The sequence below is a fragment of the Hordeum vulgare genome, chromosome 5H, assembly GCF_904849725.1.
Source record: "Hordeum vulgare subsp. vulgare chromosome 5H, MorexV3_pseudomolecules_assembly, whole genome shotgun sequence".
Classification (NCBI taxonomy): Eukaryota; Viridiplantae; Streptophyta; class Magnoliopsida; order Poales; family Poaceae; genus Hordeum; species Hordeum vulgare.
In genome coordinates this window covers 42306210-42330265 of record NC_058522.1, presented here as the reverse complement: position 1 = coordinate 42330265, position 24056 = coordinate 42306210, and positions in this window count along the sequence as shown.

Genomic DNA, 24056 nt, shown 5'->3' with positions numbered 1-24056 from the left:
CTTTAATTTCCCCAACAATGACATAATTATCCCATTTAGCTCCAAAATACCATAATAAGATCAAAGTGGCATAAGAACCCTGGTTAGCTCAGGAATATTATATACTTAGCTTGTTTTCCGCTAACATGGGATAGTTAGCCCATTTATCTCCAAAAAGACATAATTAGCTAATTTAACTCCAACAAGAGGAGAAGAGGAGAAGAAATAGGCAAAATGAAAAGAATGAAGAAGAAGAAGAAGAAGAAGAAGAAGAAGAGAAGAAGGAGAAGGAGGAGGAGGAGGAGAAGGATAAGGCCAAGGACCTTCTAGTCCTTCTCCTCCTTCTCCTCCTTCTTGATTTCTTATTCTTCTCCTCCTCATCCTCTTTCTACTGCTCTTTCATATTATCCTTGTTTTAATTTCCCTAACAATGAGATAATTAGCCCATTTAGCTCCAAAATACCATAATAAGCTCAAAATGGCATAAGAACCTTGGTTAGCTCATGAATATTATATACTTAGCTTGTTTTCCTCTAAAATGGGATAATTAGACCATTTAGCTCCAAAAAGACATAATTAGGTAATTTAGCTCCAACAAGAGGAGAAGAGGAGAAGAAATAGGCACAATGAAAAGAAAGAAGAAGAAGAAGAAGAAGAAGAAGAAGAAGAAGAAGAAGAAGAGAAGAAGGAGAAGGAGGAGGAGGAGGAGGAGAAGGCCAAGGACCTTCTAGTCCTTCTCCTCCTCCTCCGTCTCCTCCTTCTCCTCCTTCTTCTTGATTTCTTCTTCTTCTCCTCCTCCTCCTCTTTCTTCTACTCTTTAATATTATCCTTGCTTTAATTTCCCCAACAATGACATAATTAGCCCATTTAGCTCCAAAATACCATAATAAGCTCAAAGTGGCATAAGAACCCTGGTTAGCTCATGAATATTATATACTTAGCTTGTTTTCCGCTAACATGGGATAGTTAGCCCATTTAGCTCCAAAAAGACATAATTAGCTAATTTAACTTCAACAAGAGGAGAAGAGGAGAAGAAATAGGCAAAATGAAAAGAATGAAGAAGAAGAAGAAGAAGAAGAAGAAGAGAAGAAGGAGAAGGAGGAGGAGGAGGAGGAGAAGGCCAAGGACCTTCTAGTCCTTCTCCTCCTCCTCCTTCTCCTCCTTCTCCTCCTTCTTCTTGATTTCTTCTTCTTCTCCTCCTCCTCCTATTTCTTCTACTCTTTCATATTGTCCTTGCTTTAATTTCCCCAACAATGACATAATTAGCCCATTTAGCTCGAAAATACCATAATAAGCTCAAAATGGCATACGAACCTTGGTTAGCTCATGAATATTATATACTTAGCTTGTTTTCCTCTAAAATGGGATAATTAGCCCATTTAGCTCCAAAAAGACATAATTAGGTAATTGAGCTCCAACAAGAGGAGAAGAGGAGAAGAAATAGGCAAAATGAAAAGAAAGAAGAAGAAGAAGAAGAAGAAGAAGAAGATAAGAAGGAGAAGCAGGAGGAGGAGGAGGAGAAGGAGAAGGCCAAGGACCTTCTAGTCCTTCTCCTCCTCCTCCTTCTCATCCTTCTTCTTGATTTCTTCTTCTCCTCCTCTTCCTCCTCTTTCTTCTCCTCTTCCATATTATCCTTGCTTTAATTTCCCCAACAATGACATAATTAGCCCATTTAGCTCCAAAATACCATAATAAGCTCAAAATGGCATAAGAACCTTGGTTAGCTCATGAATATTATATAGTTAGCTTGTTTTCCTCTAACATGGGATAATTAGCCCATTTAGCTCCAAAAAGATATAATTAGGTATGTTAGATCCAACAAGAGGAGAAGAGGAGAAGAAATAGGCAAAATGAAAAGAATGAAGAAGAAGAAGAAGAAGAAGAAGAGAAGAAGGAGGAGGAGGAGGAGGAGGAGGAGAAGGAGAAGGCCAAGGACCTTCTAGTCCTTCTCCTCCTCCTCCTTCTCCTCCTTCTCCTCCTTCTTCTTGATTTCTTATTCTTCTCCTCCTCATCCTCTTTCTTCTCCTCTTTCATATTATCCTTGTTTGAATTTCCCCAACAATGACATAATTAGCCCATTTAGCTCCAAAATACCATAATAAGCTCAAAATGGCATAAGAACCTTGGTTAGCTCATGAATATTATATACTTAGCTTGTTTTCCTCTAAAATGGGATAATTAACCCATTTAGCTCCAAAAAGACATAATTAGGTAATTTAGCTCCAACAAGAGGAGAAGATGAGAAGAAATAGGAAAAATGAAAAGAAAGAAGAAGAAGAAGAAGAAGAAGAAGAGAAGAAGGAGAAGGAGGAGGAGGAGGAGAAGGCCAAGGACCTTCTAGTCCTTCTCCTCATCCTCCTTCTCCTCCTTCTCCTCCTCCTCCTTCTCCTCCTTCTCCTTCTTCTTCTTGATTTCTTCTTATTCTCCTCCTTCTCCTCCTCCTCCTTCTCCTCCTTCTCCTCCTTCTTCTTGATTTCTTATTATTCTCCTCCTCCTCCTCTTTCTTCTCCTATTCCATATTATCCTTGCTTTAATTAACCCAACAATGATATAATTAGCCCATTTAGCTCCAAAATGCCATAATAAGCTCAAAATGGCATAAGAACCTTGGTTAGCTCATGAATATTATATTTTTAGCTTGTTTTCCTCTAAAATGGGGTAATTAGCCCATATAGCTCCAAAAATACATAATTAGATAATTTAGCTCCAACAAGAGGAGAATAAATAGGAAAAATGAAAAGAAAGAAAGAAAAAGAAGAAGAAGAGAAGAAGAGAAGAAAAATACCTTCTCCTCCTTCTCCTTTTTCTTCTCCTCCTCCTTCTCCTCCTTTTTGATTTCTTCTTCTTCTCCTCCTCCTCCTCTTTCTTCTCCTCTTTCATACTATCGTTGTTTAATTTCCCCAACAATGACATAATTAGCCCATTTAGCTCCAAAATGTCATAATAACCTCAAAATGGCATAAGAAGCTTGGTTAGCTCATGAATATTATATACTTAGCTTGTTTTCCTCTAAAATGACATAATTGGAATATTTGTGTTGATCGGGTGGATTTACATGTGATAGTTGTCTCGTCGCTGTGAGGTCTGTTGTGCGAAGACCTGCCCGTGCGTTGTACAAGCTCTGCCCATGCATTCGTGGGTCAGTACAAATTTCATCTCCTCCCCGCCCCTTCATTTACTATGGCTCGATTTCCGGATGAAACTTTCTAGATTTAGGTAATTCAATTAATTTATCAGTATGCATGACCAGTATGCGTCTCCCGTTCCAAAGGGCGACATCTATAAATATGCATGTCTTTGCATATTTATAACCGCCATCCTTTCGAATTGTCCAACATTATCCATGGTCAGCCCGAGTATGTGTAGATTGGGTTTGTTTTCTCGTATGCTGTGCTCTGGATCCGATGCGGAATTTCGTCAATGCCTCCCCCGTTGTTCTCCGGATGCACATCCTCTGTGTTTATTGCGGAGACGTGTATCAGGAGAACAACGGGGAGGTGCTGCCAAAATTTTGCGTTGGATCCGGAGCAGAGCATGGGAAAACGAACCCAATCTACACATACTCGGCTGGGATTAGGACTTATCTTTACCTATTAGCGTGTAGGTTGCCTGGACGTAATAAAAATGGCGAACCTGATTAACCGATGAATATAAATGCTAAATTATATATAAATATATTTCTTCTGTCTTTAGTAGCTATGCAAGATGAGTGATCGTGCGTGGATGTACACCGGTCACCCTAGTCAGAAAGAGATGACAAAAGAATGGTTTGTAAAAACAAAGGAATTTGTGAAATCCGCATTCGCAAATGGCCAGGAAAGAAACTATTGCCCCTGTCCTAGATGCGACAACTATAAAAAGACGATAGAGGCTGTAATGATTAAACACCTGCAGAGGAGGGGTTTTAAGCCTAATTATACGGTGTGGACATTTCATGGTGAGTCTATACAACGCACAAGAGCTGAGGTGGTCCGTCGTCGCACGGACGAGCATGGTACCGGGATCGAAGACATGGTGCAAGACATTGATGATGCTCGGGATTCGGAAGATGAGATGGAGGAATCTGCAAAGGCCTTTTATGAAATGTTGGAGTCTTCAAAACGTCCTCTCCATGAGCACACTGAGCTCTGTCAGCTGGATGCAATTGCACAAGTAATGGCTCTGAAGGCTCAGTTCAACTTGGGAAGAGAATGCTACGACGCGATGATGACACTATTTGGACGTTTCCTACCCAAAGGCCATGTCATGCCTGCAAACCTGTACTAGTCGAACAAAATACTTCGTGTACTTAAGATGCCCTAGGAGAAGATAGATGCATGTGAGAAACACTACTAGGAAAAGGCTTGCTAATGGCGCACCTATTTTGGCTACTAATGGCGCACTATAGGTGCGCCACTAGCATCACGCCATTAGATTTTTTTACTAATGGCGCACCACAAGTGCGCCATTAGTATCTGGTATACTAATGGCGCACCAGGCAGTGCGCCATTAGTATTGCTCACGGTGCGCCATTAGTATAGATCCTGGTGCGCCATTAGTATAGATCCTGGTGCGCCATTAGTATAGCTTATGGTGCGCCATTAGTATGCCTCACAGGGCCATATTTACCCATATGCTCTAGCTTACTAATGGCGCACTAGTTGACGATGCGCCACTAGTGTGCTTTTGAAGTGCGCCACTAGTGTGCTGAGTGATGCGCCACTAGTATGAATATTAGGTATTTATTTTATTTTTTCTGATATTTGCACAGATTACAAAATATATTATTGCACAGAATATAGATAGCACAACATATAAACAACAGATTTATCGAATACAATAGAAGATTAGTCTCCAAATACAATTCATCATATTAGTCTCCGAATTTAAAATACCGAACAAAGTTAGAACATTACAAGTCTCGAGACCGCGAGTAGCGAGTTTGTCTTCACATTACAAGTCGATATCGACCATCTAAACTACCATCACATAGAAGAGAGCTGCGGTCATCACGATGAGCATAATCGCAATGAAACTGGTCTTCATCCGGTTCCTCCAACGCTCCCTCCTCTCTCCCGCTCGATAGCGCGCGTATCTAACTTCCGCCTCCGCCCTTGTGGTGTACCCTTTGTAACTGTTACCGCTGAATCGGTGAACCTGTCTCCGACACTCCTCCGAGTCGTCTAGACTCTGGGAACCTTACCCTTGTACAAGACATACAACGACATCTCTATGCACTAGCCAAACAAAACGTTAGTAGCAATTCACAGAGACATACAAGTTCATTAAAGTTTAATATTACAACTATAACAGCACGATTCATGGTCCTACTAATAAATAGCATCGATTACATATAAGTTGAACGACTGTCCAAACCAAAGAGACATACAAGTTCATTAAAGTTTAATATTGCAACATGAATTAGTAGCGATTCATGGGAACGTGGATGAAGCCGCCGTCTTTCGTGATGGTCATGAAATTGCGGTCGTTGTCAGCCTGCATTTGTAGCATTGTATCTATCTCACTATTGGACAACGGAGATCTGAGGTAGAACTGCCCCGAGGTACGAAGGACATCTTGATGGATGATTTCCGCAAACTCCGACTGGATGCGAAAGAATTCTTGTCTGATGTCCGCATCCTGGATTGCTGACAAGCGTGCGGCCTAATCTTTGAGATTATTTGGTAGCCGAAGGTGATTACTGTCCCGTATGATCGCCCGCATGTGATGGAGGGCGTAGTAGGCATCCTTCTGACTGCCAGGCGGCTGCTTGACGCAGGCGAACGTCGTATTGTGGGTGAACACGTGCTTGTCGTGCTTGAGACTTGTCCTGCTGAAGGTGCCTCCAGATATGGCGTAGCCGGGAAGAGCTTCATCAAGAACTTTCTTGATATTTGTGTAGTCTTTTTTTGACTGACGGTCCGAGTCAAAATACGTGGCTGTGGAATATTTCAGGCTTAAGAGGATGAGTGTGCAACGTGTGTCACTGCACAAAATACGGAATGTTAGAAAAAAAAGGACGATCAAAATCTAAGAAATCATATGTTACGAGGCGATGAGGGGTTAACTTACCAGGGAAAGTAAGGCACGAGGAAGTTATCCTTTTCTGAGTTTGCCAGAATGACGCCTTCGAGGTATGAACTCGCGACTTCCCGGTCCCGAGCGCTGCCCATGATCTTGGCACGCATATAGAAGGGGTCGACTATCACTAGGTCCGGGGTCTTGTCTCTAATGATCCGCATCTCCATACTCAGCGAAAATAGCCGAACGAAGGTGTAGTGCAGCAGATGAAGGTTAAACATAGCGAAGAAAACTGGGTATGCCACATTATTTTCAGAGAGACGTCGCTTCTCCAAACAAAGAACACTGTCATGCAGACGCCGCATAGCACCGGTTGCAGCATTGAGCAGATTAGTCGGTAGCATCGGCCTACCCGCGACATGCACCCTCCTCGAGATATCCTTAGGTGAAGGTGGCCCGTCCAGAGCACGGATCGTACTCAGTGTCGGCTGGCTCACACCCTTGTTAGTCTTTCTTTTCCGTCCCTTCTTCTATTGATGTAATGGCATCGAGTTCATCTGCTCAGAGACCACCTTCTTGAGTGTGTTGGGGCTGATAATATTTCGCACCTCGGCTATCTGAGGCTCGGTGAAGGTGGCAGCTGGAGGTGTCTCCTCAAAACTAAACGCCAGACAACGCCTGTTGCAATTGGGTTTCTCCGTGGTACCGGCTAGATCGCGGTCGTCTTTTGCAGGGTTGGGTTCTTGAGAAGGAGGCCCCAAGAATTCCTCACCATACCCATGTTCGGCAAAGTACTTATCGACCTTGGTAAATGTACCATCGTCGTCATCGTCGTCGTCCGGATCCTGTGCCATATGCATGTCCGGATCCTGTGCCATATGCATGTCCGGTAGCGTTGCGGCGGTCTTGGCATGGCTTCGCGCCGGCACGACTGGCAGTGTTGTCTGTGGGGTGGTGTCCCCCGCCCCCAAACGAATCTGGCTCTTCGGTCAAAGCAAGCGCCAGCTTAAGCAGGCGCTGAGGGTCATCACATCATCTTTGTCGGCCCCAGCGGGGTGGAACGGAGGTAACAAGTCATCGCAGCCTGGCAGCACCCTAACCAGTTGAACCCTATACGTGGTGGGTGGCATCGGTTTACCGTGGAACATGGGGTTCCCGGTTGAACGATTCTGCCCTTGGCGACATCGATCAACTCGCCGCCCATGAAGTACAGGAGAGTGCATGGAACGTCGGCGTCGGCGCCCTGCGAAAACATGTAGGGCGTCAGGGGATGCCCAGTCAAAGGCAAGGAGATGAAGTCATCGGCCGAGAGAGGCTTAGTTACCGTGATGGCGTCGAGCTTGGCTAATGTCGAGGCACCGCCAACGGTGGGCGTGCAAGTGACGGAGGGGCCGCTTGCTGCCGAGGTGCCGGCCAGCGCCGGAGACACCAATGGCGCCGGCGCCGGAGACACCAATGGCGTCGCCTGCGCGTTGTGCGAGTTGCTGGCCTGAAGCTGGGAATCGGGGGCGGCCCCTGTTGGCCGCCCGCAATCCACGCCTGCAGCCCCTCAATCAAGGTAGGCACAATGGCGGTGATCACCCCTCCCACTTGGCGTTGCACTAGCTCTTGGACCATCTCCGGAATCCGCGCCACTTTTGCCTTGAGTTCTTCAACCTCGCGCGACTGGCTTTCCAAGTTGGTATTTCTCTCCTTCTGCCCACCAACGTTATAGTATGACGACCATTTCGTGGACAAGCCTTTGCCGGCCACACGACCAGCTGGCGACGGCTTACTGGACTTATCCTTGTTTTTCATTATGTTAAACGCCATATTTAAATTGGTGTCCCAATGGCAGCTCTAAGACGACCCCGCGCTACTGCTTTCAGTGTCCTGCGGAAGGAATGAACAATTTAGAAATTTGGCTTCATTAATTAGAATGCAACCATATGGAGCTAATTACGTGGGGTGTATTCCTTACAAGAACACGCTCAAGCGCCCTGGTCTTCGCATCCGTGGTAAGCTCCTTTGTTACTGGGTCCACCTTGTACCGGGCCCTGACATAGTTCCTGGTCTGCTTGTCACCGTATTTCTCGAAGCGGGGTGGTAGGCCTTGCTCGGTACGCTCCGTGTCCTCCTTGTCCCATATAGGTTCCGCCACTCTGTAACCGCCGGGACAGAGTTGGTGGACCCCTAAGTTTAACTCCCGCTTTTCTTTCCCCCATTGACTTGATTCCGCGGTTGCCTTGCTCTCGCACTTGATCTTGAACTCCTTGTAGTCATCTTCGCTGATCGAAGGATTTTTCGCCTTGATCTTCTCATAACTATCACCTTTGTCAATCATTCTCTTCACCACGCTTCTCCAAGTAGACAGGGCCTTTCTCATCTTCGTGAGGGCGGCACTGTAAACTTTATTCCTTGAGAGGCGTGTGTGTGCGATGTCATCGGGGAACTTGTATCGTTCGTGCAGCTTTGTGAAGAGGAGGTTGCGCAAATTCCCTCGGTCCTTATGCCTTAGGTTCTCGGTGTTGATCGAGACAGTGCTCCGGAGAATGCACCCGAGCTGAACCGCGTACCCCTTGACTATTGCTTTGGGAGCCATTGGATACCCGTCGGAGTTCACTTCAGTAAATTCTTCCTTTACATTGCTGAGCACATTCGGGCACCGGTCCTTCCGTTGCCTCTTCGATTGGCTGCCATCTGTGCGTGCGCTGCCATCATCAGTGGTGGCATCCTCGGCGGCACCATCAGTGGTGTCATCCCCGACGCCACTAGGGGTTGTGTACTCGGGATCGGTGTCTTCCGCGGTGTCCTCATAGCGGTGAGGTTCTTCCTCCATCTCCTGGGACAGCTCCCAGAATGGCTTGCCCGAACCGCCGGCCTCATCGTTGTGGGCCATGTTTCACTCTAAATAGGAAAAAGTTTGGTCAAAAAGTTGGTTATTGTCAAGGAACAATATCATGGTCTCATCATTTAGGGTTTGTCGACACCGAGGCATCCTAAAAGCTAAGATTTTATAATTTAGGGTTTGTCGACGCCGAGGCACCCTAAAAGCCTAAGCTTTCATCATTTTGGTTTTTATCGACACCGAGGCACCCTAAAAGCCAAGGTTTTATAATTTAGGGTTTGTCGACGCTGAGGCACCCTAAATGCTAAGTTAAATTTTCATCATTTAGGGTTTATCAATGCCGAGGCACCCTAGATTGACTGATATATGTGGGTATCTTCTAATAATATACCCTATGAAGAAAAGGAAAGGAGAATTCTAAGTTGGGCCTAATCACTTGGCTGTATTGCCACCTATGGTTTAATGCAGCAAGAATAAAGGGGCAGTTGATCCTACGTAATTAAGTACTAAGATACCTCAGCCCATGCATTAGTCGCAAGTACCCCATATGTCCTATTTTTAGCAAAGTCATGCTAAAATTCACGGAAAATTTCAGCATGACCTTTGCTGAAAATAGGACATATGGAGTACCCGAATTTGCCGGAAGGGAAGTTAATCGACATTCCGGCAAACTCAAGGGCCTCTCGGGGTACCTACAAAATCATCACGACACGATGGTCGGAAACAAAACCCAGCAAACTAGCACCACAATGTGCCTCTACTTTCATATGGATGAAAAGGACACACACCATATGGCCTCTTATTTGGTGTGTTGTTTCTCCAATTTTCAGTTCTGTTCCATTTCATGTTTAGTATCCTTTGGTTAGTCCCCTGTCATACTAATATAATGAATCTTTTATACTACCTTGAAGGCTAGTGCACTGATCTTGTTTCTGAATCTGCCCAAGGTTAGTGCACTGAACGTCATTGGCTCCTGCACATAGAGCCCTACAGTACTGTTAGTCTGGACCATTGCATTTGTTGTATATCTACCAAAGTCGTTTAGTATTCTCTTGAACGGACGTCCTTTAGGTAGGGTGGTCCTGCTTCTTCTTGTGGTGTATGCTGGTACTTCATCATCGTCGTCATGTTCCATCTTCGGGTCGCCGTACTTGTCGAAGTCTTGCTCGTTGGCGACTCCATCCATTCCGATGATGTTCCTTTTGCCTCTCCTCACGACAACATGACTAGGCTTTGGCGGGTCGGTAATGAAGAAGCATTGGTCCACTTGGGAAGCCAGTACCCATGGCTCATTTTTCGCGGTGACGTTTGCGCCCGCGGTCTTGGATTTGGCTTCGGGTATAACCATGGTGGTGAAATACCGGTCTTATTTTATGACGCTCTTGGCCCATCTGACATGGAACATCGAGACCTTCTCTCTAGCGTAGCTCAGCTCCCAGATCTCCTCGATCCTTCCGTAGTATCTGTCCTTGTCGTTACCGGTGTAGGATTCCATCATTACCCCGGAGTTCTGATAACCATATCTCTTCATGTCCTTTCCCTCGGTGTAGAATGCGTAGCCGTTGATATCGTACGCCTCATACGTCATCAGGTTGTGCTCGGCGCCCTGTGACAAGGCGAATATGAGTTGTTCTTACGCGGAAGAATCCTCATGTAAAGGGTACGACAGAAGCTTCTGCTTGAACCAACGCGTGAAACATGAGTTGTGTTCTTTGATTATATCTCCGTCCGTCCTCTGTTGGCCTCGGTCACTGTATGTCTTCTCAATAAAGGTTTTGTGCTCTACGACCCAAGGATCGACCACGTCTATGTGTCGTAGCGCGACTAGGTTTGCTCTTTCAAAGTCGGCGAGTCGACCCTCGAAGTCGACATGCATTTCGCTGCGACCCTCACGGTGACCCCATCCTGCGAGCCTGCCGAGGTGCCTGTTGACGGGCAGACCAACGGGGTTCTCGATGCCTAGATAATTCGTGCAGTAGGAGATGCACTCTTCGGTCAGAAAGCCCCTGGCTATGCTTCCCTCTGGACGTGACATGTTGCGAACGTATCCTTTCGAACGGCATCATGCTGTGCAGGAACGTCGGCCCAAGTTGGGTGATATCCTCCACGATAAGGACCAGCAGATGCACCATAACGTCGAAGAATGCGGGCGGGAAGTACATCTCAAGCTCGCATAGTATCACCACGATATCTTCCTGTAGCCTTCTGAGTTGCCTCACGCCAACCGACTTCCGAGAGATGACGTCGAAAAAGTCGCATAGGCCAAATAGCGTTTCACGGACATGCGCGTCCATGATGCCACGGATTGCAAGTGGAAGTATCTGCGTCATCAGCACGTGACAGTCGTGAGACTTCATCCCGCTAAACTTCTGCTTCGCTGAGTCTAGGTATCTGCTTATGTTCCTCGCGTAACCGTAAGGAAGTTTTACTCCTACGAGGCAAGTGAAAAACTGATCGATCTCCTCCTGACTTAGAGTGAAGCACGCGGGAGGGAAGTCATTTTCGGTCTTCTTGGACTTTTTGCCTTTGCGACGACTTTCCGTGTCTTGCTTCGCCTCATCATCATCATCATCATTATTAGCGTGAAACTTCTCCCTGATGCCCATTGATTTCAAGTCTGCCATTGCTTTTGGTCCATCTTTGGTCCTCTCTGGCATGTTGAGTAGGGTACCAAGCAGACTCTCGCACACGTTCTTCGTGATATGCATGACATAAAGGCTGTGAGGCACACGGAGGATCTTCCAGTACGGCAAGTCCCAGAAAACAGACCTCGTTTTCCATACCTTCAGCAGCGGCTCTCGCGCCTTTCGCTTCTTTCCCGGCTCTGGCGCCATTCCCGACGGTGGCCACTCTTTCCAAGTTTTCAACAGCTTGTATATTTCCTTGCCGCTCCTCATAAGGGGGCGTCTTCGGGGTTCGGTTTCACCATCGAACAGATCCTTGCGTTTTCTCCATGAGTCATCGTCGCGAATCCACCTTCGATGTCCCATGAACACGGTTTTTGAAGACCCGGGATCTCTATCTAGCTGGCGATACATTGTGTCATCCATGCACCTGACGCATCCAGAAAATCCGTTGACCACCTACCCCACGACATATCCGTAACCAAGATAGTCGTGCACCGTCGTGAGCAGTGCGGCTCTCATAGGGAAATATTCTTTCTCTGCGACGTCCCACGTATTGGCTGGCGTTTTCCACAGCGTGTCTAGCTCCTCTTTCAGCAGCCCCAGATATAGACTGATGTCGTTCCCTGGTTGTTTCGGCCCTTCAATTAGCATACTCATGTGAATGTACTTCCTCTTCATGCACAACCAGGGGGAAGGTTGTACATCCACACAAACACAGGCCAGGTGCTATGTGTGCTTCTCTGGCTGCCAAACGGATTGACTCCATCGGTGCTCGCGCCCAGCACGATGTTCCTTGGATTGTCCCCAAATTCTGGGTATTCGTAGTTCAACGCTTGCCACTGGCTCGCATCCTTAGGGTGACTCAGCATCTTGTCTTTTTTATTTATCTTCGGATCATTTCCGTCATCTTCTCATTTTTTCTCCTCCCTATCCGCGTGCCAACGCAGGAGCTTTGCTACCTTAGGGTCCGCGAAATACCGTTGCAGACGAGGAGTGATCGGAAAGTACCACACCACTTTTCGAGGAGCTTTCTTCCTCTTCTTATATCGATTGACGCCGCACACCGGACATATGGCAGACTCCGCGTGCTTGTCTCGATAAATGATGCAATTGTTCATGCAGACATGGTATTTCACGTGCGGTAAATCGAGAGGACACACGATTTTCTTCACCTCCTCGAAACTGGTCGGGCACTTGTTCCCCTTGGGAAGATGTTCGTGCCAGAATGACATGTTCTCGTCGAAGCATGCGTCGGTCATTTTGTGTTTTACCTTCATCTCCAGAGCCATCAGCGTTACTTTCAGGAGGGTATCCTCGGGCCTGCAAACTTCATACAATGGAGTAACCGCGTCTATCTCCATTTGATCCAGCTTGGCTTTCTCTCGGGCGCAGCTCTTGCATTATCCGTCTACTTGAGAAGCAGCTCTTGAATATGAGGGTCCTGCACCGAGGCCATCGATGGTCCATCTTCGTCTGCTCCGGCATCTTCATCTTCATGATCATGCCCTTCGTCTGCTCCGGCATCTTCCTCATCATCATGTCCGGCATCTTCTACATGATGACCGTGTTCTGGAGATTCTTTGTCTTCTCGATCGCCCTCGCCGCGGTTGTCTTGCTCATGCCCTTCCTCATTTTTTTCCCGGCCCCCATGGACGACTTCATAATCATCTTCATCACCTTGCCACCGATAGACATCCATGAAACCACGCAAGAGCAGGTGGTCCTGCACCTTTACGGAATCCGGGTCCATAAGGCTGTTCAGCTTGCATCTTCGACACGGACATCTTATCTCCATCTCGTTCTTTTGAAGCATCTCGGCCTTCACGGAGCTCAAAAACCTACTCACGATGCCTTCGGTCATCGTGCGGACCATGGTCGCGTGCGGGGTAGAGCAAAACGATATTTTAGACCCAAAAAAAATTTGGCATGACTTTGCCTAAAAATCGAACAAAAAAGAATGCATAGTGCCAAATTCTCGCCGAAACGGAAATGAATCAACATTCTAGGAAAATATTGGCAACTATCGCATTTCGAATACCGGTACCTGCAAACACAAACATATATGCAACACCACAAACATATGCAACACCACAAACATACGTAGATCTAGCTAGGCCATCAAAAGTGCATGTGCACGTTGTTGGAGGGAGAAAAAAGTAGATCTACAACATAAAAGCTTTCCCCTTACTTACCTATCAAAAAAGGTAATTTAACCACTTAATTTGGGTGAATCTATGATGCAAATGAGGTGAGGAGGAGGAGGCACCCGAGACAAGCTTGGAGGAGGAGGTGGAGAGAATGGAAGTGGGGAAAGTGAGTGTGGTAGGTGGCTGTCCAAACTATCTAGCTGGTCCCAGGTTACTCATGGCGCACCACCTACATATGCGCCATTAGTAACCCTGGTTACTAATGATGCACCTCCTGTGGTGCGCCATTAGTGGTTCTGCAAAATAAAATAGTAGTGGCGCACCACCAACAGATGCGCCATTAGTAACACTGGTTACTAATGGCACACTAGCTGTGGTGCGCCATTAGTAGTTTGCAAAAAAACCCAAAACAAATTATATTAATGGCGCACTACCAACAGATGCGCCATTAGTAACCCTGGTTACTAATGGCGCACCAGCTGCTGGTGCGCCATTAGTAGTTTTGCAAAAAAATATATAATAGTGGCGCACCGAGTGTGTGGTGCGCCATTAATGTCCATCACACTAATGGCACACCTGCACATGGTGCACCACTACTATATAGTAGTGGCGCACTGCTTGTGTGGTGCGCCATTAGTATCTATATCATCTATAGCCCTTTTCCTAGTAGTGAAAGGATGTGTCTTATTTAGGAAGGAGTATGCACACTTGGACTATTGTCACAACTGCGAATCTTGCAGGTATCTTGTGGTAGACAACGGTATGGGTGAGAAGAGGCAGACCAAAATTGCAGTTAGTATTGTTCGGTATATGCCAATCGTACCAAGACTTCAACGTCTTTTCATGGTCGAAGAGACAGCCAGACAGATGACATGGCACAAATTGGGCAAAAGAACCGAACTAGATGCGGATGGGAATAAGATGATGGTACACACATCGGATGGGGAAGCGTGGAAACATTTTGATGGATTGCATCAGGATAAAGCGGCAGATCCAAGGAATCCTCGAGTCTACGCCGCCACGGATGGTTTTAATCCCTTTGGCATGACGGCAACCCAATACAGTTGTTGGCCTGTATTTGTCATTCCACTCAGTCTCCCCCCCGGGCAGATTATGCAAAGAAAGAACATATTTCTGACGTTGATAATTCCAGGGCCCAATTATCCGGGGAAGAATATGAATGTGTAGCTGCAACCGCTTAAGGATGAATTGGAAGAAGCTTGGGAAAATGGGCTCAAGACATACGATGCCGCTAGAAAAGAAAACTTCAAAATGCATGTGTGGTACATGTACTCTATGCATGACTTGCCAGCGTATGCACTATTCATTGGATGGTGTGTGCATGGAAGGTTCCCGTGCCCCCAATGCAAGGCAGCTCTTCAGTTTCATTGGTTGCAGGAGGGTCGGAAGTATTCTTGCTTTGACTTGCATAGACAGTTCCTGGATCCTGACCATCAGTTCAGAAAAGACAAGAAGAACTTTACCAAAGGTAAAGTTGTCAAAAACTTAGCACCACCTGCGTTCACAGGCCTACAAATCCTGGATCAGTTAAACGCCCTCGAGCCTGATCCAGAGCGTCCAGGGTATTTCAAGGGGTATAATTCAAAACACGCCTGGACTCACAAGCCATGCTTCTCGGATCTTCCTTACTTCAAAGACCTCCTTCTTCCACACAATATCGACATGTGCACACTGAAAAGAATATCGGAGAGGCTATTTTTGGTACATTGTTCGACATAGATGGGAAGACAAAGGATAATATTAAGGCTAGAGTCGATCAAGAGACACTATGTCATAGACCGTTACAAAACATGCGAGAAGGCAAAGGAAAGCAGAAGTGGTCGAAGCCAAAGGCCTGGTTCAATCTTGGAAGGCCAGCTATGAGGGAAATTATCTTGTGGGTCAAAATGCACTTGATGTTCCCCGATGGGTATGCAGCGAATCTAAAGAGGGGAGCGAGTCTTGAAAAATTAAAAATCTTTGGTCTCAAGGGTCATGATTGGCACATATGGCTAGAGCGGGTAATGCCGGTGATGTTATGTGGCTTTATTCCTGAGGATGAATGGCTAGTACTGGCGAAGCTGAGCTATTCCTTCCATGTTCTTTGTGCGAAAGAATTGTCGCCTGGCGTGGTAGAAGACATGGAGGAGTTTGCACCGGAGTTGTTGTGCAAGTTAGAGAAGATCTTTCCACCGGGCTTCTTTAATCCAATGCAGCATTTGATTTTACATCAACTTACCGAGGCAAGATTGGGTGGGCCCATGCAAGATCGTTGGTGCTATGCAACTGAGAGGATGCAGAAGACCCTTCGAGCTAAATGTAAAAATAAGTGTAGAATTGAAGCATCGATGGCTGAGGCATTCATTACTGAGGAGGTGGCAAACTTTGTGACAGCACACTACGAAGCCAAAAATCATCATTTGCATAATCTGAAGCCTCGGCACAATGATGCAGACCCTAAAAAAGGTGGGTCCAACCTCAGCTTATTCAAAGGGAAGCTCGCACCAGCGGGTGCTTCGAAACCAATAACGTTGGATGTCGAAGAATGGCGGAACATTTCGTTGTATATCTTCAACAACCTAACAGAAGTGCCGCCGTACATGGAGTGAGTTCTCGGCGCATTTTCCCGTAACTTCTAATTCATTTGAACTGCTCTTATTCCCGGATATTTCAAACAGCCGTTACGTCATCAAATTCTCGGATGGAGCGGTGATCGAAAATGATTCCGTCGAAGAGTATGAGCTTCTGTCAAAGACAGGAGGCGGCTATCCCGGTTTCATCTCTTGGTTCAAACAAACGGTAATTATCAATAATGGACCATTTCATTCTTGGTCTAACTTGTGGCTAATGCAACAACCGTTTCGTATTAAACTTGTAGGCTAATTCAGAGTCTATGGACGCCGAATTGAGAGAAGTCGCTAATGGTTTTGACTATAAGGTCCGTTCATTTGAGAAATACAACATCAACGGGTATCTCTTTTGTACCTTTGGCAAAGAGCTATCTATGCCCGACAGGAAATCTACAAATTGTGGTGTCTCTGCTATCGGCGAAGGTGTTATCGAGTATTATGGAAGAGTCGAAGCAATTTATGAACTTCAATTCTATGGTGAAAACCCACCGAACGTCGTAGTCTTCAAATGTTATTGGTTCCAGCCGAAAAAGACTAGAAGGACTCATGAACATATAGGACTAGTCGAAATCAATCCAAACACCCATTTAGATGTTCCCGATGTATTACGGCTCAACAGGCGACCCACGTTTTCTATCTACCGTGGGCATGCCAAACGGATAGGAATCTGGAAGGTTGGTATGTTGTTTATGAAGTGCCGCCACATGTCAGACCACCTCTCCCAAATTAACAGGATTTGAACCTCACATTAACCCAGACACATATGATGGAGAATGCTTCCAAGAAACACGTCTTTCCAAGAAATGTTTCAAGAACCGCCGTGATTCACCCAAGAACATGGAAGTAGACAGCGACAATGAATCCGACTCCAGCCCTGAGCCGGAACCAGAAGACCTGGAACTCGTAGAGGTTACTGATGCGGATGACCTGTCAATGCTTCAACGATTAAAGGAAGGCCTTTCACAACTTCACGTCGTTGAACCCGACGAGCACGTCATTCATGAAGACATGCGTGATAGTGATGATGATGATGCATTTATTGATGATGATTATTAGTTTGTAAGATTCACAACTTAAATTATCTATATTTTAATCTTTATTATTCATGTACATATTATTATTCATGTCATTTATTCAATTTTTTTATGTTGTACTAGTTTTTTTAATCTTTATCATGGCAGGTCACCAGGTGTGGAAAGATGGTGGGCGCTGGTCCAGATCGCTCGACGGGTTCTTCCCAGGCGCCCCGCACGAGGGGGGGTACTTCCCTTCCACCCCTATCTCTCCGTAGAGCCTTGGGAGACAGTATGTCGACACCACCCGTGGGTTCTTCTTCGTCGGCGGCATTGCCCACTGGGAGAGGTGCTCGTCGGGTAGGGAAGAAGGGGAAGGGTACAGGGAGAGGTGGTGGCCGCGGAAGATCCAGGAGGACTGTTGAGCCGTCCTCGCTACCACCATTAGCTCATTCACCCGAGCATAGGACTAGTATGGTCGACCCGTTTGCGGAGGAGGCTACGGGGACTCCGTTCCAGCAGCCTGTTGTTGACGGGCATTCGTCCTATGAGACTCCGGTCTAGGAGCAGCCTCGGGTCGAGGTGCATTCGGCCCAGGAGCAGCCGGAGGAGACTACGGTTCCGGAGGCTTCACCCGACGTGGAGAGGCCCGGATGGGAGACCTGGCCGGATCGTACCGAGTTGCCGGATTGGACCGAGGGTCCGGGTGGCTCAGGGGGCGGGGATGGCGGGGATGAGCTTACGGATAGTGAGGGCGATGTGCAGGTGGACGGGGCCATCGTGTACAAGTGTGGTAGTACACGTCTCCCGGTCGCCCCGGCTACCCGCGAGCATAGGCCGGTGATTAAACCTGAAGGAGATAGGTAAGTACATTTACCCTTTTTTTTAGCTTTTTCCTTCAAGTTTGTTCAAATATCTAATGCGTTGACCTTATCATACTGCAGGGGATGGGTACACCCTCTTGGAGTCCGCAGGCCGAACTCCGTCCTTGGTGTGCTTTGCCGGACAAATTTCCCGGGGTTTGTCACGTTGCCTGGTGAGGGTCAGGTTCCTACACTAGGATTTACCTGGGAGCACCACCAGGCTGCGCAGGCCCCGCCGGAGGAGATTATAGATGGTGTCTTGTACCACACGAGGGCCGAGATGGTGATCAAGAGCTTTTGGGTAAATTATCCTTTTACAGAATCTAAAATTAACAATATAGGTAATTATTGTACTAATCGGTGTTTTCACGTTTTATTGCAGACCTTCGATAGGTGTGAGGATGGATATGAGGAGGAGGAGGCCAGGGTTCTCGAGGCCGAGTGTAGGCGGCTACTACAGAACTTGTGCCACGAGGCTCGGCCACAGGCTATTCGAGATTACTACGCCACGTGTGGTATTAAGAAGCAGAAGAAGGATTGACGCGGAAAGTTTCTGAAGAAGGAGCAATACATGAAGGTAATTACCTATTCTTAAGTCCTTCTACGTAGTTTTCTTGATTTCATTCATAGGCGTAGCGCTGAAAATTCGTTCTAATAACTTAGAGGTGCCCCCGAGATGGTGTGCGGATAAGATGGATTGTTGGGAGGCGTTGGTTGATGAGTGGTGCACAGGCAGCTGGCGAGCCGTCCACGAGAATGTGAAGGATCGGCATAGCCAAATGGTTGGTGTGCCACACCATCAAGGCAGCGCCAAGTTACTTCAGTTTGGACGGAACTGGGTATGTGATTTGCTTCATGATTCATGCAATTCATTCTTGATGCTAATATTTTGTTCCTCTCTTTTAGGCACATCACAATAAGACTCAGATGCCACACTTGTACGACCTTTATGGCATGGCCCATACTGCCTCATACAAGAAGGCGAAGGCATTCTCTGAGTCTGGCCTGGATGATCCCAACAACTTCACCAATATATCATCCCACCAGAAGCTCGTGGCATACAGGGATAGGGGGAAGGCTATGAAAGGGGATGACTTTAACCCTAGCCAGGAACCTTTGGATCCAGAGCTTGTGATGATATCTGGTGGCGGGAGGCCCCATGGCTTGGTAGCCATTGGAGATGGGATAATACGTTGTCCACTCACTCTCCCGGAGATCAAGGCGCGCCAGTCGAGCAGCTGTCCTGAGATAACACATCGTCCACGGCCAGTCGAACTTGCCATCGAGGTTAGTTGTACGGACTAAGAACACTTTCATCCATTTCATTATGTGTGTCACCATAGATCATTACTGTGGTAACGAGAATGGTGTTTCAGGCTGCTCTTCAGAAAGAGAGAGCAGCAAACCAGGCTGCTCTTGAGAAAGAGATATTGGAAAGCCAGGCTGCTCTTCAGGCTGCTCTTGATGAGAGGGGCCAGACCACGACACGATCGCTTGAGGAGGAGAGGGCCCGGAATGAGGCGGGTCAACGGGCCCTATACGAGATTTTTGTGGTATGTTTTTTCACATTAGCCAAATCATGTTTGTAATGTCTGTTTCATTACTAACTAATACGACCCACTCTTCAGGGTCTGTGCGAGAAGAGCGGTCAAGTCCCTCCGTCGATGCCCATCTTCTCTTCGATTGGCACGGTGAGTTTCATTATAAACTAGTAGTAATAATTGAGTGTCATCATGCTAACTGAGACATTGCAAAATATCTTTTCTATAGAATAATTCCCGAGCGGCATCACACGACCCTTTTCCAGGGCAACCGTCTCCAAACAAAGCCGCCGCGAGCAACCGTGGTGTTTCTCCTCCTTGATGACCACTACGGTAAGTTTCTCCTCCAAACTAAGCTTGTTTTCCTCTAAAATGAGATAATTAGCCCATTTATCTCCAAGAAGACATAATTAGGTAATTTAGCTCCAACAAGAGTAGAAGAAATAGGAAAAATGAAAAGAAAGAAGAAGAAGAAGAAGAAGAAGAGAAGAAGGAGAAGGAGGAGAAGGAGGAGGAGGAGGAGAAGGCCAAGGACCTTCTAATCCTTCTCCTCGCCCTCCTTCTCCTCCTTCTCCTCCTTCTTCTTGATTTCTTCTTCTTCTCCTCCTCCTCCTCTTTCTTCTCCACTTTCATATTATCCTTGCTTTAATTTCCCCAACAATGACATAACTAGCCCATTTAGCTCCAAAATACAATAATAAGCTCAAAATGGCATAAGAACCTTGGTTAGCTCATGAATATTATATACTTAGCTTGTTTTCCTCTAAAATGGGATAATTAACCCATTTATCTCCAAAAAGACATAATTAGGTAATTTAGCTCCAACAAGAGGAGAAGAGGATAAGACATAGGAAAAATGAAAAGAAAGAAGAAGAAAAAGAAGAGAATAAGGAGGAGGAGGAGGAGAAGGCCAAGTACCTTCTAGTCCTTCTACTCCTCCTCCTTCTCCTCCTTCTTCTTGATTTCTACTTCTCCTCCTCCTCATCTTTCTTCTCCTCTTTCATATTATCCTTGCTTTAATTTCCCCAAAAATGACATAATTAGCCCATTTAGCTCCAAAATACCATAATAAGCTCAAAATGGCATAAGAACCTTGGTTAGCTCATGAATATTATATACTTTGCTTGTTTTCCTCTAAAATGGGACAATTAGCCCATTTAGCTCCAAAAAGACATAATTAGGTAATTTAGCTGCGACAAGAGGAGAAGAGGAGAAGAAATAGGCAAAATGAAAAGAAAGAAGACGAAGAAGAAGAAGAGAACAAGGTGAAGGAGGAGGAGGAGGAGGAGAAGGCCAAGGACCTTCTAGTCCTTCTCCTCCTCCTCCTTCTCCTCCTTCACCTTCTTCTTCTCGATTTCTTCTTCTTCTCCTCCTCCTCCCCTTTCTTCTCCTCTTTCATATTATCCTTGCTTTAATTTCCCGAACAATGACATAATTAGCCCATTTAGCTCCAAAATACCATAATAAGCTCAAAATGGCATAAGAACCTTGGTTAGCTCATGAATATTATATACTTAGGTTGTTTTCCTCTAAAATGGGATAATTACCCCATTTAGCTCCAAAATGACATAATTAGGTAATTTAGCTCCAACAAGAGGAGAAGAGGAGAAGAAATAGGAAAAATGAAAAGAAAGAAGAAGAAGAAGAAGAGAGGAAGGAGAAGGAGGAGACGGAGGAGGAGGAGGAGAAGGCCAAGGACCTTCTAGTCCTTCTCCTCCTCCTCCATCTCCTCCTTCTTCTTAATTTATTCTTCTTCTCCTCCTCCTCCTCTTTCTTATCCTCTTTCATATTATCCTTGCTTTAATTTCCCCAACAATGACATAATTAGCCCATTTAGCTCCAAAATACCATAATAAGCTCAAAATGGCATAATAACCTTGGTTAGCTCATGAATATTATATACTTAGCTTGTTTTCCTCTAAAATGGGATAATTAGCCCATTTAGCTCCAAAAAGACATAATTAGGTAACTTAGCTCCAACAAGAGGAGAAGAGGAGAAGAAATAGGCAAAATGAAAACAAATAAAAAGAAGAAGAAGAAGAAGAAGAAGATAAGAAGGAGAAGGAGTAGTAGTAGGAGGAGGAGGAGGAGAAGGCCAAGGACCATCTAGTCCTTCTCCTCCTCCTCCTTCTCCTCCTTCTTCTTGATTTCTTTTTCTTCTCCTCCTCCTCCTCTTTCTTCTCCTCTTTCACATTAACCTTGCTTTAATTAACACAACAATGACATAATTAGCCCATTTAGCTCCGAAATGCCATAATAAGCTCAAAATGGCATAAGAACCTTGGTTAGCTCATGAATATTATATTCTTAGCTTGTTTTCCTCTAAAATGGGATAATTAGCCCATATAGCTCCAAAAAGACATAATTAGATAATTTAGATCCAACAAGAGGAGAAGAGGAGAATAAATAGGCAAAATGAAAAGATAGAAGAAGAAGAAGAAGAAGAAGAGAAGAAGGAGAAGGAGGAGGAGGAGGAGGAGAAGGAGAAGGCCAAGGACCTTCTAGTCCTTCTCCTCCTCCTCCTTCTCCTCCCTCTCCTCCTTCTTCTGGATTTCTTCTTCTTCTCCTCCTCCTCCTCTTTCTTCTCCTCTTTCATATTATCCTTGCTTTAATTAACCCAGGAATGACATAATTAGCCCATTTAGCTCCAAAATATCATAATAAGCTCAAAATGGCATAAGAACCTTGGTTAGCTCATGAATATTATATACTTAGCTTGTTTTCCTCTAAAATGGGATAATTAGCCCATTTAGCTCCAAAAAGACATAATTAGGTAATTTAGCTCCAACAAGAGGAGAAGAGGAGAAGAAATAGGGAAAATGAAAAGAAAGAAGAAGAAGAAGAAGAAGAGAAGAAGGAGAAGGAGGTGGAGGAGGAGGAGAAGGCCGAGGACCTTCTAGTCCTTCTCCTCCTCCTCCTTCTCCTCGTTCTCCTCCTTCTTCTTGATTTCTTCTTCTTCTCCTCCTCCTCCTCTTTATTCTCCTCTTTCATATTATCCTTGCTTTCATTTCCCCAAACAATGACATAATTAGCCCATTTAGGTCCAAAATACCATAATAAGCTCAAAATGGCATAAGAACCTTGGTTAGCTCATGAATATTATATACTTAGCTTGTTTTCCTCTAAAATGGGATAATTAGCCCATTTAGCTCCAAAAAGACATAATTAGGTAATTTAGCTCCAACAAGAGGAGAAGAGGAGAAGAAATAAGAAAAATGAAAAGAAAGAAGAAGAAGAAAAAGAAGAAGAGATTAAGGAGAATGAGGAGGAGGAGGAGGAGAAGGCCAAGGACCTTCTAGTCCTTCTCCTCCTCCTACTCCTTCTCCTCCTTGTCCTCCTTCTTCTTGATTTCTTCTTCTTCTCCTCCTCCTCCTCTTTCTTCTCCTCTTTCATATTATCCTTGCTTTAATTAACCCAACAATGACATAATTAGCCCATTTAGCTCCAAAATACCATAATAAGCTAAAAAAGGCATAAGAACCTTGGTTAGCTCATGAATATTATATACTTAGCTTGTTTTCCTCTAAAATGGGATAATTAGCCCATTTAGCTCCAAAAAGACATAGTTAGGTAATTTAGCTCCAACAAGAGGAGAAGAGGAGAAGAAATAGGAAAAATGAAAAGAAAGAAGAAGAAGAAGAAGAAGAGAAGAAGGAGAAGGAGGAGAAGGAGGAGGAGGAGGAGGAGAAGGCCAAGGACCTTCTAGTCCTTCTCCTCCTCCTCCTTCTCCTCCTTTTCCTCCTTCTTGATTTTTTCTTCTTCTCCTCCTCCTCCCCTTTCTTCTCCTCTTTCATATTATCCTTGCTTTAATTTCCCGAACAATGACATAATTAGCCCATTTAGCTCCAAAATACCATAATAAGCTCAAAATGGCATAAGAACCTTGCTTAGCTCATGAATATTATATACTTAGCTTGTTTTCCTCTAAAATGGGATAATTACCCCATTTAGCTCCAAAATGACATAATTAGGTAATCTAGCTCCAACAAGAGGAGAAGAGGAGAAGAAATAGGAAAAATGAAAAGAAAGAAGAAGAAGAAGAAGAGAAGAAGGAGAAGGAGGAGACGGAGGAGGAGGAGGAGAAGGCCAAGGACCTTCTAGTCCTTCTCCTCCTCCTCCATCTCCTCCTTCTTCTTAATTTATTCTTCTTCTCCTCCTCCTCCTCTTTCTTATCCTCTTTCATATTCTCCTTGCTTTAATTTCCCCAACAATGACATAATTAGCCCATTTAGCTCCAAAATACCATAATAAGCTCAAAATGGCATAATAACCTTGGTTAGCTCATGAATATTATATACTTAGCTTGTTTTCCTCTAAAATGGGATAATTAGCCCATTTAGCTCCAAAACGACATAATTAGGTAATTTAGCTCCAACAAGAGGAGAAGAGGAGAAGAAATAGGCAAAATGAAAAGAAATAAAAAGAAGAA